We start from the raw sequence: 16,110 nt of genomic DNA on the forward strand, positions 1-16,110 counted from the left end.
GGCGCGACGTGTCCGGGAGGTGGATTCTGGAGCAAGAGCAGGACGACCTGCCGGTGCCTGACGACCGGCTGCCCCTGTCCGAGCTTGACTGACACGTACGTGTGAGATTCCACACGCTCCTGCTGCAGCCTGGAACAGGGTGATGCGTAGTTATTTCTTTTCTTCTAACATTTCATCATCATTTGTCCTTGAATAATGTTGAAGTTTATTTGCCCTTGCAATGATTTGCACAGTTGACCTATCTGTTGAAGCGTAGCATAGTTCAGTTGTTTTCTGTTAGACAGTTTTCCCGCGCGTCCAGTCCAGTCCACACCACGGTCAGCCACGACGCTGCCCATGTCGTGCTGCTTACAATGTGTTGTTGCCTCTATAATCTCTCTTTCATGGTGATCAGTTAGCGTGGTGTGATCCTGTTTTCTGCCTCTCGCCACCTGCTGTCCTCTGCTACCCGTGGACAACAATCCCCTCTTCGATCGAGCTTGACCCCTTGATTCGCGACTCGTCTTCCTGCTCTTCCATCGACACCGATGATGTCGTCCCTATCCCGTCTCCTCCAGCCTGTGTTTCATATAGTCAACATCAAGTCGCACGTGCCCGTCATCCTCATTCCTCAACATCCCCGCTCCCAACTACGCTCAATGGTTGGCGCACCGTACCTTCAACAACATCATCGGCAAGTTCGGGCTCAGCTCTGATCTTGCTGCTACTCCAAGCTCTGGCCAACGCCAAGAATCTGAGTGGCGGATGGTGGATCAGTGCATTCCTAGTTGGCTCTACAACTCGGTGTCCACGGGGGTCCTCAACGTCGTTTGTCGTTCTCGCTCCACTGCCTTCTCCGCCCACCGCGCCATCGACGACTTGCTATTGCTAGCGACGCTCACGCGGAGCTCGTGGGACTGGCCGCCCGGGATGATGGTGTCGGCGGCACGGGCGAGCCCAAGCTGGCAGACCTCGGCGGCGAACAGCAGCGTCTCCCGCACCGTGAGCATCGGGTACAGCCGGTCGTCCTGCTTCGCGTACGCGGAGATGGCGCGCAGGCGGCGGCCCAGCAGCGGCTCCTCGTTGAGCTTGACCCCGCCGCCGTGGAGGCTATCGTGCGCGATCCGTCCTGCCAGCGCGTTCCTGGACCCCTCGCGCCCACGCACATCACGGCGAACAGCTCCCCCTCGTGTGCGCGTGCAGCGGGCGCTGCTTCGCGCGCCTGGGCCGAGCTTTTCTTCTCGAAGCGGCCGCCGCCTCATGTGCCCTGCCTGGCAAGCTCGCCTCATCGGCTGCACGCCTCGGCCGCCATCTTTCGTGCTCCGGCCAAGCTCACCTGCGCGCCACAGTCGCCGCCTCACGCGCCGCGGCTGAGCTCGCCTGCGTGGCGCGACCGCCGCATCACGCTCCATGGCGGAGCTCGCGCTGCGCGGTGTGGCCGTGGCCGCGCCCCGGCCGACCTTGCCTGTGCGCTGGGCGCCGCCTTGCGTGCCCCCAACTCAGCTCGCCTATGCATCGTCACGAACAGGCAACAAACGAGGGGGGACCAGGACCCGTTCTTTTTTTTTGTTTCAGGCGTTTGGAGATTTCACGACATTGGCGTGCCACCGTGACGGAATGCTAGATAGAGGTAACAGCACTGTCTTTTGATGGTATTTTACGTGACGAACGTCTTTCAGTGGTATTTTACGGAAGTGGAGTTTTTTCGGTGCTATAGAACCAATTTTCCCATGTAGAAATGCTGCCTCCAAAGTCAGATGATTGGCTTGCCATTGCAGGGTTTGCGTGAAAGACCGTGACACCTTTTGAGTTTGATTGGCTCCCTGTCTAGAATATATATACTCTACCTTTTGCTCTATCTATTGTCTGAGCATTTGGTGTTTCCAGAGCTCTCAGTTTTTTTCTACACTAATGCAATTCCAATAGGGGGTATCCTCCCCTCCTGCTTCCTAAAAAAAATATGAAGCACAAATTTGTTCTTCAGAAAAATGGTATAACAAAGAATAATGGAAAAAATAACAAGGTTACTCACTTTGAAGACATGGAACTAGAGGCAATCTACTTCACATAACCAATATTCATCTATGCAAATGGGCTTATCATGCATGAATTTCCTCATAATTTCTTTAAAACAAAATTGCTCATAACTCTTCGACGCCTTTTTTTTATATATAAAACTATGGGCAGCTGCCCATAGGTTGAGAAAAATTGCTTCCTATCAAAGAAAAAATTGCTTTCTTTCAAAGACCAGAATTTGCTGTCTTAACGATGTGACTTCACTTTCCGTGAGAAATTTGTTTATATACTGGGCCCAATCGGAAAGAATTACTGCCTAACCTAATAGTTGTACCCCTTTTGGCCTTTACAACGAGCAATGCACTTAGTTGCTAACAGAGAGGGCTAGATATACGAAGTACACGTGTTGGACTAACTCGAGAAACGGATTTCCTTCGTTTATTGAAACTCCTTTCTTCCATTTACCATTGCAAAAGGTTTAGATGTTGGTGAGAGAGAGCTCTTATGACCAGACTGGAGAGAATGGGCTGAAACTTACGCACCGAAGTTGAGGACAGGCTTCGGACTGACCGAAGAGATTTTATAAAGTTTCAAGAGAGGCCAGAACGAAGAACAACAAAATTTGATTCAGATTTATTGGCAGCAATACAACTATACAAGATCAGTTTCTGAAATCGTCTATGTGAAGTAGCCACGAGAACTTGCAACATCAGTGAATTACAGGGATAGTTTATTCAGAAATCGACAGCATGTCCTCCCCGAGACTTCTTGATATGAACTTCACCAGAAAGAGGATCGATTTACAGTGGAACTCAGGAGACCTGGTGCGCTCACTGAGGATTTGGTGGACGGCTATTTGCCGCAGAAACCCTAGATCCCCACTCGAGAAGCTCTCTGCTGGTGTTATCCTTATGCACGATGGCCTCAATGAAGCATAAGCAGTCCTTCTTAGGTCCCAGAGCTGCCTTCAGTGCCTCCTTCAGCTCCTCAGTTCGAGCCTGCGAGCGAGAATGCGAAATAATGTCAGTTGTAGCGTGGCATTCGTGACCACAGAATTGCAGTACTACAACATACAGTTACGAACCTTTGCTGTGTAGCACTTGCCCTCGCCATTGTGGAATGCTTCCACCAAACCAGTGTAGTTCCAGTTCTTGATAACGTTATAAGGACCATCGTGAATCTCCACCTCGATTGTGTACCCTCCATTGTTTATCAGAAAGATGATGGTGTTCTGCCCCCATCGGAGCATCGTTGACACTTCTTGTCCCGTCACCTGAATTACAGTCAAATTAAACTCTTGCCACATATTTTCAAGGAACCGAATTGGTATAGAAAATGTAAGAACTTCCATCGTTTGGTATCATACCTGAAAGCTGCCATCTCCAATGCAGGCAATGACACGTTTATCCTTAGCAGCCTGTGCATATCCTAGAGTTGCACCCACTGCCCAGCCAATTGATCCATACTGCATCTGGAATTCGTACCTGGTGAAAGCAAATTACTCCTGGTTACTAACTCGATGACTGAAAGCATCTCAACATGCTGAACCAAAGTTTGATATCACTACTATATAATATGAAATATTTCTTTATTGTGGTAAAGAGGCTGACAACATTCAATATCTAGTGGTGTAAAAGAATCAGAACAACATCCATCAGATTTTTATCTTACTTGGCCTAAATCAGCGGTACCACTTACCGCCCACCAACCAACAGTACAGAAGAAAATGACAGATGAATTTTGTATCACTACAAAATTTCACAGCCAAATCGTGATTCGAAGAGGAGCTTACCCACAGCCTTCTGGTAGCTTCAGCTTCTGGCAGTTAAACCACGCGTCCCCAGTCTCTGCAATGATAGCCGTGTTGCCAGACAGCATTGCCTGAATATGCTTGAAGAGTATGTTCACTCTCAATGGCTCTCCAGGTTCAGATGGGAGTGGCTCGCCCGGAGGTACATAAATGCGACGAAAGTTCTCATACGCAGCAGTGTTCTTCTTCAGACGGGTTGCAAGGGCATGCAGGAAATCCTTCATCAGAACACACCCAAACGCAGGGCCACGCCCGATCACCACCCTCTCTGGTTGGACAATGATGGCCTTCTCCTTCTTGATGAGCAGTGAGTATCCAACCGAGCTGTAGTCGTTGAATATGGGACCAGCAAATAGATAGGCATCAGCAGACTCTACAATTTCGGCACAGAATGGAGTGCTCACAGCGCCCCAGTACGTGCCAATGAACCTAGAGTGGTGTTCTGGCACTAGCCCCTTTGCGGAAGGCATCACCGCGACGGGATAGCCGCAGGCATCTGCCAGCTCTACAAAGGCTTTGCATGCTTTGGACACCCTCATCTTTGGTCCACCTACAAGCACTGGCTTGACAGCTTTGTTCAAGAAAGCCACAGCGGCTTCCACTGCTACCTCCAGGTTCATCTGGTTCGATAGCCTGCAAAATGAACAGGTTTATCAGCATGAGCAATGCCAAACTGTTCATCACTTTGCCTTGGGGAAATATACCTTGGGGAGAGGAAGAAAGGGACAGGATGACGGCTGAAGGTGGGATGTGGGATCGAAGGGAGGTTGCAGCTGATGCTAATGTAAACAGGCTTGCTCTCCTTTATTGCCGTGGAGATGGGAGTATCGATCTGTTCATGCGCATCTTCCAAGCTGTTCACCACAGCCTGCGATATATGAACAAAGAACATAATACCTTAGCAAAAGGTTCAGAATGAATATTATCTTCCTCTTTCTCTCTTACCACAAGAGCATGTCTTATTAGGCTTTCAGGAAACATGGAATATTTACCAAAGGTAGAAAGGGTTTTGGACTTTTGGTTACTATAAATGGATGTCATATGTTGTGGCACTCCAGTGTAAGCATTTGAACTGTCAATTTCACAAGTCACTTATGCATGATGCATCAATCAAGAGCTAGAAGTCCAGAATTGATGTTTCATCAGTAAATACCATGCACGGTAAAAGTTGTGCTTGCAGTAATTATACATGGCTGCAAATGGTATTCTCTGAAAACAGATATGTCGTGGTCAACAAACCAGGGGGTTTTAAAGAAAAGATATGCATCATATGGTTACCGCACTTTCTTACAGATTGACTATAACATTCTGCTCCTACCTGAAGGGTGACCAGTTTCGTACAGTTGTCTCTTTCGGTGTCTAGTTATGTGCGCTTCAGCCGTTTTCTTTTGAGTATGTGTATGTAGGCCCAGTTTAGTTCCCCAAAAATTTTGCAAAATTTTTCACATTCCCCGTCACATCGAATCTTTGGACGCATGCATGAAGCATTAAATATAAATAAAAAATAAAACTAATTACACAGTTTAGACGAAATCCACGAGACGAATCTTTTAAGCCTAATTAGACTATGATTGGACATTAATTGCCAAATAACAACGAAAACGTTACAGTGGTCATTTTGCAAAATTTTTTGCATCTAAACAAGGCCGTAGTTTCAACACATGAATTATTTTGCACCATAGAATTAAGATCCAATAGCCTCCATTCTCCTTCTACCTCCAGCCTTCTTCTACCTCCAGACAATCACAAATCACAAGATCGTACATCCACAGATCAAACAATTTTTTCGCAGACGACGAGGGTGTTTCTTTAAAAAAAAAATATGCGTGTTGTATAGCATTTCTGTTTCTTTTTCGTTTGGGAGTTTTCGGTGGTTTACTGTCTAGTTTCGGTTCTCCTTTCGACCTCGGCTGAAGCGCTCTCTTTTCTTCTGACTAGCGCTTGTATCCGTTTTTTCTATTTTTCTCTAGTTCTAATAAAAATCATGAAAAATTTGTTGCCATCGTTTCAAAAAAGGAAAAAGCAGCATTTCATTTTCACCTAGTATAATAACCACACGTGAGACATAGGTTGTAGGGTCCAACAGTGGACACGTAATGCAGTACTAGGAGTACTCGTCAGCAGACGTCTAGAATTGGGACCCCTCCATTATTACTCGCCACGCCACAAAAAAAAAAAAAAAGGAGAGGATAGGAATTACTCGTACCTGATAGCACGTGACGGTCCGGAAGCACCTGAGCTCCTGCGTGAAATCAGGCAACCGTAGTCGTTGCTGTTGGGCCCCCCGACGATGCACACGACGGGGAGGTTCTCGCTGAAGGCGCCCGCGACGCCGTTGATGGCGCTGAGGCCGCCGATGGTGAAGGTGACGGCGCAGGCGCCGACCCCGCCGCCGCGCGCGCGGGCGTACCCGTCGGACGCGTACGCCGCGTTGAGGTCGTTGCAGCAGCCGACGAGGCGGACCCCCGTGGACCCGGCCTCGGCCTCCAGCTCGTCCAGGAGCGTGAGGTTGAAGTCCCCCGGCACCGTGAACACGTCCCGGGCGCCCACCTCCGCCAGCCGCCACCCCAGCGTCGCGTCGCGCGGGGCCGACCCGGACGCCGCCGGCGACCCGGCGTCGGAAGAGGCCGGGACGGAGCCGATCGCCGTATCCATAGCCGTGGGCCGGCGGGAAGGCGGCGAGGCGGAGGCGAGGGAGTGGAAGGTTCGGGCGATCGGGCGACGAAAAGTTGGTTGCCTTCGTTGGCGTGGTGAGTGGCGAGTAGGATAGGATAGGATGGATGTCGGCGACTTTGGAGTCTCAGTCCAGTGGAATGGTCGAGTTGAGTCCGTGGCATTTATGGTGGAGCTGCGTGGGGCCGGGTGTGTCAGCGTCTCAGCGAGCCTGCTAGAACAGATGTCGCTGTGCTTGCGTGACAAGTAGTAGGAGTAGGAAGGGTCGCGTGGCCGTGGACTTTTGACGAGGGTCACACGGGCAACTGCAACAAGTCGGAAGCTTCTTTTTGTTTCTTGGGCTGCAATGCAAACTGGAGTGCTAGCTTTACCCAGAAAGCATCTAATTTTAGATTTGATCAGACTTGAACTAATTCAAATTTTAAATTGGTAACGTACGGCCTAGTAGAGGAAAACAAGACGCATTTCAACTGTGAGCGGAGAGCAGCATAAGAAATGTGTGTGCTGTACAGTACTGTCGTACCTCGTACGTGTCAGATGCAATGTACTACAGGGTGCGATTAAATTAACATAATACTTAACATATACTACCCCGTATTACTGTATTAGTGTGCTGTTGGGTTCGAGGATAATCGAGAGACAGGTCGCAAGTGCAAAGTGTCAATGTGCTGTGTGGGGTTACGGCCGGTGTTGGCGCCCGTTGTTTCTGGAACAGAAATGCTATATAACACATATGTATTTTAGTAAAAAAAAATACATGGGTTTTTTTTTTTGTATCTCTCTCCCTCTCTCTTTCTCACCGGTGACCACCGGCTCCGGCGACGGCGACCGGCGAGCTCGGCGGCGGATCTGTGATTTGTCCTTCCATAGAAAAAAATTTGTGATATGTGGAGGCTGTGTTTTTTATGCAGTTTCAACACATGAATTTTTTTGTACCATAGGATTAAGATCCAACAGCCTCCACCCTTCTTCTACCTCCAGCCTCCACAGATCACATATCACAATTTTTTTCTATAGAAGGACAAATCACAGATCCACCGCCGCCGCCGCCGAGCTCGCCGGTCGCCGGAGCCGGAGCCGGTGGTCACTGGTGAGAAAGAGAGAGGGAGAGAGATACAAAAAAAAAATCCATGTGTTTTTTTTTTTTGCTAAAACGCATGTATGTTGTATACCATTTCTGTTTCTATATGTGTGGATTTAGTTTCCTTACATGTAGGATTAGTGCTCTGAAAAAAAATTGAAAATATCTCACAGCATAACTTTTCCATGTATTGTTAATCTGGAAGGCACATTGTTTGCAGGTTTGGGGGCGGTCTGTGTTGCAAAAGAACTTCGGCATGTGACTATGTGAGTTAGCAAGGGATAATAGTACATAGAAAATGCATACATACCTCTAAAGTATTCATTCATATGAAATTATAATCTTGTATAGTCTACCAGTGATATCTATTATGTTGCCAATTGCCATGTCATATTCTTCCTCTTTTCTATATATATATATATATATATATATATAAGCACTGCACAAAAGTTGTAGTACTTTTCTCCTTTCCTGGTTTGGGTAATGTGGATTAGAAAAGGCAATGATGGAAACCGTCTGTTTTACCTGTAACATATACAGATAGTGGCTGCCAGTTTAAAGCAATCTAGAAATGTTAAAAGACTTGCAAATGGTTGATATTTCCCCATAATTCTAGGTAACATTCAGATATGATGCTCTACATGCTCCTGTAGCTCAAAGGTTGTACCTACTACTGTTTGCAGACTCACACTAAGAAGATTGGATGACTCAGACTCTGCAAGGAAGGTGCTCTCTGAGACAATGCCTTACAGATTGGATGAAAGCGTTGCATTGATTGATTATGGTCAGTTCATTTTAGATGCCTATGTGGATTTGTTGCCTGGTGCACATGGTGTCCTTAGATATGAAATTGGAAAACTATATATTACTACTATTCGATTGTGAACTTCTTCAAATTAGTCGACTAGATATATAGGATGAATTCCCTTCGACAAATCCTACATTACTCAAATATATATGTAACTAGAATGTTCGTTATTTCGTAATTTTGTGCCAACTTTTCAGGTTTGTCTTCCTAGGTCATAGGAACAGGATGACAAAACGAATGCTACACTCTAGGAACACGAAAAAGGTTGGCCTTCAGTTTATTATTTTATATGGTTCGGGTTTGTGCCTCCGAACGACGATGACATAGTATTGTTCTAGGCTATATAGCATTTATAGTGGAAAGATATGTTTTGCCCACTGCTCGCTAAACAAAATGTATACTGTGACTTCTCCTCTTACTGACTTTTTGTTGTAATGTTTTGTATACACAAAGTTGAAAGTACTAAAACTTCAGGGGTACGAGAGTGACATACAGTGACAAAAAAAAACTTGGACTGCTTTAGTTTTTGTCCTCCAATAGACAGCTCTATTAGGCATTCAGCTTCATTGCTGCTTGCCTCTGTCATCTCCACATTAAGCTTAAAAAGCAAGTTAGCATCATGTGATGTAGTGCAGTGACATAGGTAGAATAATCTAAAGCTGGTTCCTGATGGAGGTAAAAAATAGGGAAGAAAGTCCAATTACATAATTTCAAACACCCATCTACATATTTCTTATGGTCATAAAGTTGTGGCATTAACATTTTTGCCTAACCTTTCATTGCTCTGTAAGGACACGATGCATCTTATTTTGTTTCCTCACGGAAGATGCAGGTCATGCAACATGCACCTGAATAGTTTTCTCCTGTTTGTGTGTGAAGGTGGGGATGGGGGCAATTAGGCAGCAGAAAAGGAACATGACATACATTTGTAATAATAAGACAACGAGCTCATCAATGCTAGAACAAGAACATGGCATTACCATCTGCCTGATAATATTTGTTCCCTTAACTTTTACCTTTTACGTCACACAGCTTGTTATGCGGTTGGGTCACTACCGTCACTCATATCTACAGCAGAGTCTAATTTGGCTGCTCGACATGCTATAATCCATGTCAGCCTGCAGCAATCCCAACAGGTGGACTGCCCGCATGTGACTTTTTGGGCATTACATTTTTTTGGTTAGACCACTTTTGTTTTTCCTTTCACCTTGGAAATAGGCCAAAAAGTAATTCAAAATATTTGTCATGGTAATGCTTCAGTTTATTACACTTGCTGCCCTTTCCTGTTCCCTACATAATTTATTTAGATACCAAACAAACATGTCTTTTCTGGGTATATATTTAGTAATTTAAGATATGATGAAATGAACATTTGGAAATTCTAAAAATTCATTATTGTAATGTAATGATCACCATCTGTAAAAGTTTTTGTGCCATGCCTCCAGAATGTATGGGTCACTCTGAAGGTTGATCTATGGTAATGTCACCATCTGAAAATACTGTTCTTCCCTTTGATGTTGAGTTTCAGTAGAGGTTGTGGTTAAGGTCATTTTTCTTTTAACAAAGGTGTGTCTCTAACTTTTCAAACCAGGGTACTTGCCCCCCTTTTTTTCTCTTCTGCAAGATAACGATATGCAGTCTGCCTGCAAGTTCGAAAAAAAAAGCGAATACTCTCCTTAAAAAAATTATGCACATATCATTTATATACTCACATAGTTTAGTTTTTCAGTACTATGGTCAAATTGGTCTTGATGTGCACAAGAAGCATGTAGTAAGCAGGGAAGATCGCGTATGTGACCAGAGAGCATGGGATAGAAAAAAAGTCTGGGATAGATAAGCTTGAACCTGCGTAAAATGTCCCTTCAGGAATTTGTTTGGTTAGCTCCAGGGCAACTTGAACAAGTCGTTCTCGATCTCACACTGAACAGAGCTCTCTTTCCAAAAAAAAGGTTTATGTCATAGAAGATGATGACGATGCTAGGAGCAAGTCTTCCAAGCTAAAGCATGTGTTGAGAAAAGCAAAAATGGTTATGATAGGTAAAAGATTGTCCTTATATGTTAATTGTTAAACAATAATACATCTGCATTTTTCTAGATTTTGTCCGCTATGTGTCTATCAGTTTTCCTAATGTCTGAATCGATTTCTATGTATGTTTGTATCAGTTCAAGAATCTTGATTTTAGTCTAGATGTTTTCTACTTGAACTGCAATTCATGTACTACTATTTTTTTCGAACAGAAAATTTCCCCATTTCCATTACTGAATAACAGAAATACGATGATCCACTCCTATTGATAGTACATTTGTGATCATCCAGATTGATTGCCATATGGTCATTCAGACTAATAATGAAGTTCCAGAGCCATTTGGTTGGTGCCTGTAGAGATAAAGGTCCAAGTGGGCGCAAGCAGAAGAACTGCCATGAGCCAAATTTTAAGGTACGTTACATTGCTAACCACAGGGGATTGATTCAATTCCCCTATTATCCTGTCCTTTTATGTTTCTAGATACCTCAGGCGATTGATTCGGAGAGATTTCTGGTGCCGTTGATTACATCAACTAAATTAGTTAATGACCTCTAATAAATTTGATAGGAGTGCAGTATGATGTGCCATTTTCAGCAGATTCACACTAAAGCTGCAGAACCCACTGAAATTCAGTCTCATGTTATACTTAAATTTATTTATTATTTTGTTGGATGATATGCTATGCCTGATAAAATAAGGGTCCTTTGTATATCATGTGGTTTCGGAAGGCACATTTGTATATACAAAGTCCCACTGATCAATCTTACAAAGTCCCACTGGTCAATCTTACACGGTGCTGCTCCTTTGTATATCTTGTGGTTTCGGAAGGCACATATCGGAGCCTTGCAACAAAGGGTCCGGCATTGGTTGACATCTGCCGCCTTCCACTTAAATTTACATGTGTATCATTTTTCTCCTAAGCTTCTTCTATTCGGTTGTCCACCTATCCACGAGAGTCCTATTGAAACAAGAGGAGACTACCATGATCTCCATGACCATAAATGTAGTTGAGATATGCATGTGTAGCTGATTGAACATATTCTGAGGCCCTTGTGTATGAAAGGGATTTTGTCGGGAGATTCTTCTATGTAGATCAATTCGCTTTTCTTCATTGCAGTACTTCATTGTGACTATATAGTCAGGGCTGAGTAAAGGATCCATTACTTCCATGCACTTTCCATTATTTCCTACTCATGTATCATTCATTGTGTTTTAGATTCCCTGTATGATAATTATTCACATATTATTTTTGCAGGACTCCAAGGACACCATTTTATCTTCTAATGTCGCGTCCAACAAAGCACACCGCAATATGTGCTTTTGCCTTAACCACTTGGATAACTGCACTGGGTACGCCTTAACCACTTGCTAAATGCTGCCAATACAATCAGAATTTACAAAGGTTATCTCCTGCATAGATTAATGATTCAAATTTTTCGAAAAATGGTCTTTCTCCTTGTTCATGTATTTCCATGACTTGAGACCAATGAAAAAAAAGACCGTACATGTGCAAACAACACTGAATTGTTTTCTTCTTGTACCCTGCAGGATCCTTTTTTTCAGAAAAAAGCTGTTTGTGGAAGGTTTCTCTGAAAGGTGAGTGCTTGTGAGAATGTATTACATGAATATTTCTACCTGTTTCTACTTAAATTCTCACAAGTTTTAATACAAACTTGACTAATGATCTTCCAATCAATACTCCGGCTCATTTTCAAGGCCATCCTTAATAGTCATGACTACGTTGCGGCGTTGTTCACCTCCTTGGAGGCATCGTCGTAGAGTTCATGTGTCTCGGTGGTGGTAGTGCTGTGTTGTTGTATGTGGTTCTGCCACTTCTCGCCCTAATGCTGGGGCAATCCTTCGATGTTGTTTTTTCCTCCTCAAAAAACTATATCTGTAAATTATGAGGACGTTCAGAGCCTCTCCAATCAAATAAATCAGGTGGGGAACGCCTCCCCCCGTTGACCGTCAAAAAAAAAAATGTTTCGTGTCTTAAATCTTGTCTTCCTTTCAAGAATGAGAGGTTGCTCCGCTCATTCTTTTTTTCTGGCGATGCAAATTCATATCTATTTCTATACACTGGGTGTGGTCTTCTAATTCAATGGGCAGCCTAGAGTCATTGTACATGTTCCATATAGTATCGTTTACATAATCAAAACCAATGATTAATCAGTTCTTAGCTATTTCATTTTTCTGATACAAAAACAATATTCAGGAGTTCACCAGGATATTGTTTTTTCATTTCCACTTCATATAAAGAAAACACTAATGCTACTATACAGAACTTGGAATCTCATAGGCCATTGCAACGTCAAACGAAACAACATCTTTCAATGTCTGCCAAAATATGTGTGTCCAAGTAAAATTACTATATATAAAAGAAAGCTATGTCTAAATTGTATGCATGTACGGGAACTTTGGAGGGTCATTCTTGATCTAATGTTTCAAGAATATGGTAATGTCACCATCTGAGAATGCTATACTTCCCTTCGATGTTGAGTTTCAATAGAAGTTGTGGTTAAGGTCATTTTTCTTTTAGCACCGGCGTGTCTGTAACTTTTCAAACCAGTGTACTTGCCCCTCTTTTTTCTCAAATCCATAGAGATGTTTCCCTTAACTCCACCTATGGTGCGGCGCCTTTGGTGTCCTAGCATAGCAGGTCCAAGCTCTGGTAAAGGAAGAGGGTTGTGTTAGGCGCGGCGAGCCAATATAAAAACTTAGCCACTTTAATGGAGATGAAACCCAAAAGAGCCTGAACCGTGATTTAGGGCTCTTGGTGGGTTTCAACTCTAGCCTACCCCAACTCGCTTGAGGCTATGTTGTTGTTGTTGTTGTATAGAGATGTTTCCCTTCTGTGATGAAGATCCAGAAAGCCCACAGCTTCCTCCAGTACCAGAAGAAGGTAACTAAAGCTCTACCTAAATCTCATAGAGTATATTTGCGATTCCTATGGTTGTATTACTGAAAACTTTAATCAACATTGTATGTTTCGTCTGCTAACCCATCTTGGCCTCTCAAAACCAGATAGAGGTGTTGACTACAACGACAAAATTCCAGCAGACTACGGCGACCGTGACGGAGACACTTCTCCACTTGACACCTCAGGTATAGTAAAGATGACTTTTATTACTATCTGATCCAGTGAAATAGAACTAACCAAACTATACTCATGACTATATACTCGCTCTCACACTTGACAGGCTACCTATCCGGATGCAACCACCACACCGAATGCATGTGCCGCTACCGGGACTCAGGCATATTCTTTACCCATTTACATTACCTACCACTATGATCCAATTCACAAAGAAAATAATATTAACACACTCAATTTCACTCACAGATTCATCCAGCAGCGCCAACTGATCTTCCATGGACACAGATGCTTCAGGCCGGCGACCAAACTACTGGAATCATAATCAATGTCCATGTAACAAATATGTATAATTATTGTATCAGACACTCTACATAAACCAGTGTGCCACTGCTACCTATACGACATGGCACAATTAATGTCGAAAACCATCAGGTACCAGCCGTACCTGTGCCACCTATTAACTATCATGCTATGTAAAATTAGGATGGTACTGCAGCCGTAAGACTCATCTATGTAATATTACAACTACCTGTGTGTAATGCTTAATCCCTAATCTATTGTGTTAGATATTTGTCCATCTTAAACTGAATCTTCATGCATGATTCCCATCACATCTCCAATAAACTCGATCTCCAGGATTCTAGATGCAGGTGCGCTCGATGGCGCGCGCCCCTCCACTTGTATAAAGTAAAAATACAGAAAATAGAGCGAAAACAAACGGAGGAAACACATCTCATAGGTTAAACAAACTTAAATAAAATATATTTATATATATATTATATATATATATATACACCTAAAAAATAGGTACCGCTTTCGTCGAACTAGACTTGGTGCGCGCGCCTCCCCTAGCACCAGCTCCGGTTTTTTTTTTTTGCCTCACCGTTAATTTTGGATTTCCAAAAATAAAACAGCATGCCCCACTAATTTAGGAAGACAAAAACGATCAGACTCCTCCGCCATGCGATTGTGTAACCGCCCGACGACGCACGTCCAAACTCCAAACTGCTCACGATCCGATCTGTACAGGCTATGTACTCCTATATACTCATCTATATATACGGCAGGGCGGCGATGGCGGTGCTGACCGAGACCTAGAGCGGCATGACGCATGAGCCTGGAAACCGGCCAAACAATGCAAATCCGCAGCACTACTGGCGGATGGACGTGCGCGTGAGTGCATGCCATGCATCCCGCGGAAGCGGCACCTGGCCGTAGCTAGATAGCTAGGCGCCGTGACGATGTCCCCATCGTGCACAAATTCACTTGCAGCTACAGCTCGACCGATGGGTGGTGGATCAGGATCACCGACAAGGTCACGCAGGAGGTGAAACTTGACGCCCTCCAGGTCATGATAGTGCTGCTGCAGGTGTGTTGTTCGCTGTCGATGCTGCTGGCGCCGTCAAAGTGCGGGACTGGATATGGTGTCCCGGGTGCACGGGGCCGCCGTCGGAGCCAATAGGTGTGAAAATGGACGTGATGCCCTCTCATGCTCACGACTTGAAAATGGACGTGATACCCTTTCATGCTCACGGCTTCGTGTTAATATAGTCAGGAAGAGTCTCTGGCGTGGCGGTATAACTTATACAACAAGAAAAAACTAACTACTTTGGTAACTCTAGATTACATAGATTACATCACAAGATTACATCAATCAGGAGATACATATCCTATCTAAACGAAGCTGTGATACTTGCCTTCACCCGCAATCCAAGCCTAAGCGCACAACCAATCTTCAGGAGATATCAATCAACCAGATATTACGGTCATGTGATCCTATTGGATATTCTTAACATTCTCCTCAATCACAACTTATTAGCGAGGTTGAGATTGTCTCTGAACATGACCATTTGCTTCTCTGGAAGAGGCTTAGTGAAGCCATCGGCGATCTGATCCGTAGTGCTGATGAATCTGATGTCCAGACGCTTTGCTGTAACTTGTTTGCGTACAAAATGAAAATCGATCTATTTATGCTTGGTGCGTGCATGAAATACAGGGTTAGCCGATAGGTACTTTGCGCCAAGATTATCACACCATAAACGTGCTGCCAAAGGATGTGGAATACCTAACTCATCAAGTAATTTTTGTACCCATATTACCTCTGCAGTAGCGTTGGCCAAAGACTGGTATTCAGCTTCTGTACTTGATCTTGAAACCGCAGGCTATTTTCTTGCACACCATGACACTAGATTGCAACCTAGGAATACAGCAAAGCCGCCTGTAGATCGTCTGCCATCAGGGCAACCGGCCCAATCAGTATGGATGAAAACGGTACGGATATTTATTCGACCGTCCGTTCGACCGAACAAATATGAACACTTATCTGGATAGTTACTCGGATATCCGTAATTTTTTTCTGATACGGATAATAAAATGGATATTTTAGGCGGATATCAAATACGAATGTAATATCATCGATATCCGGCGGATATCGGGTAATCCGGTTAAGTATCGGATATATCCGGATATTATTCAAACGGATATTATCCGGATATTATTCAAACGACCCTGGATGGAGAAATGATCAAAATAAAAATTGTAGATCTCAAAAAGTTATGAAACTTTGTTGCTTACAACTTTTTCATTTGAGATCATTTAGTGCTTCAAAATGCTATTTGA

At 44.1% G+C, this 16,110-nt stretch overlaps 1 pseudogene; it reads right to left on the bottom strand.

Annotated features, from left to right (window-relative positions):
* Nucleotides 1–2,603: 2,603 nt before the first annotated feature.
* Nucleotides 2,604–6,620, bottom strand: LOC136451614 (pyruvate decarboxylase 2-like; annotated as a pseudogene).
* Between the last annotated feature and the right edge of the window lie 9,490 nt (nt 6,621–16,110).

Source organism: Miscanthus floridulus, chromosome 5 (assembly GCF_019320115.1).
Source record: "Miscanthus floridulus cultivar M001 chromosome 5, ASM1932011v1, whole genome shotgun sequence".
NCBI classification, from domain to species: domain Eukaryota; kingdom Viridiplantae; phylum Streptophyta; class Magnoliopsida; order Poales; family Poaceae; genus Miscanthus; species Miscanthus floridulus.